The sequence below is a fragment of the Chinchilla lanigera genome, unplaced genomic scaffold (assembly GCF_000276665.1).
Source record: "Chinchilla lanigera isolate Chin_1 unplaced genomic scaffold, ChiLan1.0 scaffold00010, whole genome shotgun sequence".
In the NCBI taxonomy this organism is placed as follows: Eukaryota; Metazoa; Chordata; class Mammalia; order Rodentia; family Chinchillidae; genus Chinchilla; species Chinchilla lanigera.
In genome coordinates, this window is record NW_004955411.1 from 4,712,320 (window position 1) to 4,716,245 (window position 3,926).

General features: G+C 46.0%; 1 long non-coding RNA gene across 1 annotated transcript; it reads right to left on the minus strand.

The window, feature by feature from the left end:
• Positions 1 to 2,120: 2,120 nt before the first annotated feature.
• LOC106147822 lies at positions 2,121 to 3,592 on the minus strand. Its single transcript, XR_001232807.1, has 3 exons — positions 3,549 to 3,592; positions 3,198 to 3,339; positions 2,121 to 2,280 (listed from the first exon to the last, which is right to left on the minus strand). It is a non-coding gene; the product is annotated as an uncharacterized LOC106147822 (long non-coding RNA).
• Positions 3,593 to 3,926: the final 334 nt, after the last annotated feature.

The window sequence follows — 3,926 nt, forward strand, 5'->3', positions numbered from 1 at the left end:
CAAAGCCTCATGCAGTTATGGGGGCAGCTGAATCTAGAGTTTGTGACTGATTCGCTTTCTAGTGCTAGGATTATGGGTGTGAGTGCTACCCTAGGGTGGGTCGCCTGCATACAATGTAAAGGACAGAAAAAGTCTTCTCTCTGCTCCTCCCCATTTTGCTCTTGCTGCTTTTGCTATTTTCCTTGGCAGTGAACTGTTGCCCCTGCGCCAGGTGCCTCCCTGCCTTGGAGCCAACTGATTACGGACTGAAACCTCCACAAACTGTGAGCTAAATAAACCTTTCCTTCCTTAATTCTGGGTGATGGGTGTTTTGTCTCAGCAATGAGAGAAAAGGAACCCTGACATTCTCTCAGTGCCCATGTAGCCTGGCCATGTGTGCCACAGAACTTCCTGCCAGTGTGGCCCTGAGGCCTCCGTGTTCCCCTGGGACAGGTATGTCTGCAGCAGCAAATGGTCTGCACCTCTTCCGTGTGCTGTTTGTCTCTCAGAAGGCAAGTTCCTCAGGCAGGGCCCCTGTCTTCTCCAAAGGCTATTCCCAGTGATCGCCCATCAAATGAGGGATGAATATGCACATTGCTGGTATTGCTTGTCCATCCAAGGACCATCTCCAAAAGAGGGCCAGCTTGGCTCTGGGAACTGTCCAGAGTGGCCAGTCTGCAGGGCAGTCAGCCTTGAACATGGCAGTGTTCATGTCAGGCTGGAATCAGAGTGGGGAGGAGGGTGGAGGAGGGTTTACCTTGGCCCGTCTCCCTCCAACCTGGTGTGTCTCAAACGCAAAGGCTGCCTGGGACATGGAATTGTCTGCCTCAGACCTACACTCACACTCGTGTTTTAAACTTGGACATCCGTTATAATTGTATTCAGTTACACGTGCCCTAAGGAAAATACGACTGCCTCACTTCTGTGAGTGTTCAACACAAGGAGGAAAGAAAAGACCTGTGTTTCCCTGGGAAGTGAGTACTGGTGGCTACTTTTTATATTTCTGCCACAAGTATAGTATTCCTGGAAAAATGTTTTCCTAAAAGGAGCGGGACTCAAAAGGGGGCACAGGTACAGGAAGACGACACACAACCCCATCTGCAAGGGAAGGAAGAAGCCAGTCTATGCAGTGGACAGCCAGGGGAAGGAAGGTGAGAAGGGAGGTGGCCATAGGTCAAGGACAGGGTCACCAGCTGCACTGATCTGATAGATGAGAGAGACCAGGTCTTCAGGGGGCAACTAAAAGGCCCCTTAGAATGAAGAGCAGCCTGTGAAACAGCCTGTGAAACAACACCACACTGCCAGGGCGGGAAGTACGCCTGACCTCAGGAGAAGCGGGACCCCCATCTTAGGTGGAGAAGAGACAACTCCGGCAGAGAAGCAGAGCCTCAGGGGGAGAAGGGTAGTTCCCTTCAAGTAGAAAAGGGGCCCCTCACCTCAGGTCAAGAAGGGGTACCTCACCTCAGACGGAGAAGAGTGCCTCACATAGAGTAGAGAAGGGATCTCTCACCTCACATAGAGAAGGGATGCCTCACCTTCGGGGAGAAGGACCCCTCCCTCACTGCTGGTACCTTCACCTTCAAATGGTCCAAGAAGGGAGCTGGGGATTTAGCTCAGCGGCAAAGCGCCTGCCTGGCAAGTGCAAGGTCGTGAGTTCGGTCCCCAGTACCAGAGAAAAACCAAAAAAAAAAAAAAAAAAAGGTCCAAGGAGGAGGGAAGGGCGCCACATCTCCAGGGGAGACAGCCTTCCCTCACCTTCTCTCAGCAACCCAGTTATCTCGGGAAGTCACACATCCTCCTCCTGACCAATATGGCCTCCTCTCCTCATGTTTCAGATGAATTACCCATCAGTAGTAGCAAACCTTCACGCCGTTTAGTCAGGGGATGATTTGGAAATGCATCATTTCTTCAAAAAACAAAGGGAATCATTTAAGGAGCTGGTTACTCACTGCTCTGCCTTTGAGTATCCAACTCAACACAGCCTGAAATCTAACCCTTACAAGTTACCGTGAAAGGCTTTAGATATTGTCTTTCTACTTTCATTGTTCACATGTTTTCTTCAATTTGATACTGTGTTTGATTCATTGCTGAACTACCGAATCAAAGTACATTTAATTGTATTTTTTCACACCTTCATTATTTCTCTGACAAACACAAGAAGTCCTTTTCCTTTTGTATCACAAAGATTTAAGTGTCTAAGATCAGCAAACTCATGTGGTTGAAATTTCAGTTTCAATTTCTGTCTTCAATGTTGAACCGTTATTTCAGCTTCAGATGAATGGGTAAGACTGAGCCAATGACCTGAGGAGACACGTGGGGGCAGGTCTGAGTTCTCCATGTCCCGCTGTGCCCCTCGCCCGGACATCATCCTGGAGGAGGGGACACAGCAGTGTGACGGTGAGCCCAGCCAGCTCCTGGTGTCTAGGCAGAGCCATCCCCTGCTGCCACAGGCCGAGCCAAGATACATCACGCTCGGCTCCTACCAGCTAGTAAAATCTATTTTGAGAAGTAACAAAACTTTAATCCTCTATTTTTTAAAGCATACTGGTGGATTAATTGCCTTGGGAGGGAGGGACAGCCACCCCTGGACCCACAACAAGTTGTTAAAGCCCGTGTGCAGCTCTTTATCCTACTGTTACAACTTCTGCTACCAACATTTCCTTTCTTGCTTGCATTTGGACAGTGTCCAGAGAGAGAAAGTGGACCACACATCTCTGAAAGTCCAGGTGTGTGTTGTTTGGAAATCATCATAATTCTTTCCTAGGAATGACAAAGGCATCCACTAGGAAGGATTTATTGCTCATTGTTAAAAATATTCTGCATGAAAATAATTTCTGACTTATAAAAATGTTTGAAATTTTCAAGCTTTGAAGCACCAGGTGGCATATAATGAATATTTAAGACATAATCAACATTTAAGAGCACAGTATTTAGGTGTCCATAGCTCCAAATCTGTGTGTGTGCTTGACATATAATGCTTGACATATAGCACTGATGACCTAAATAGTACAACCAAAATAACTGTCTGTGGCATTCCAATCTTTTATTTGGCATTTGACGGAATTTTTCCTCCCTACATATATTTCTCATTGGTCAAATTATTCTTCCCCTAGCTAAAGTAAACACCACTTGGCAAGTACCACTAATAACTCAGGGAGAGAAGTTCATGGGGAATTTTTTTAAAAGATAAAACATTTTAAAAAGTAATTGAAACTCACCTTATTATGACAGCACCTAAGGGCTTCTCATAGAGTGCAGGCACATAATTTGTTCTCATACTCTTTGGTTCATTCTTTTCTTTTGGTTTTTTATCCTCTGCCCTCCTCTATAAACATGGCTTATTATCCTTGTGAAATCATCCTGCCAAGAGTCAGGGCCACCACGGTGGGTCCAGGGTAATATAACAAAATAAACAGTTATGATTCTCTGGGTGAAATTTCTCTTTGTAGCATGGCGTATTGTTTCTCTACCTGTGAGCTCTTTCCAACATATCTGTTCCGAGGGTCTGAAAAAAATCACCCCTGTCATCTTAACACTGGGGTTACCGACTGCATCTGGAGACCTCTTACCTGCTGCTTTACTTAATCCTCTTGGCATACAGTTCCTGCAAAATGAACGTTACCCTCAATATTTTGCAGATGTGGAAACCACAAGAAACTATAAGGAAGGTCTATTCACATGTAGCTACATGGGCATCTGGTATTGGCACACCCGGGATCTGAGTTCAAAGCCCCACCTCTGACCTACATACCCCATTGCCTGCTGATAGGCTTTGAGCCTTTCCTCCTATTGAGTGTTGGCGTTGCCAAGGTAACCCAGATGGTTCTGAATTATGATGACACAGATATGCCACCTGCCTTCAGTGTCATGGTTTTTGCTAAAAAGGGACTTAAACTTTTTAGAGTTTAAAAGATGCAGGTTAACAAAGAAATAAAAATAACATGATG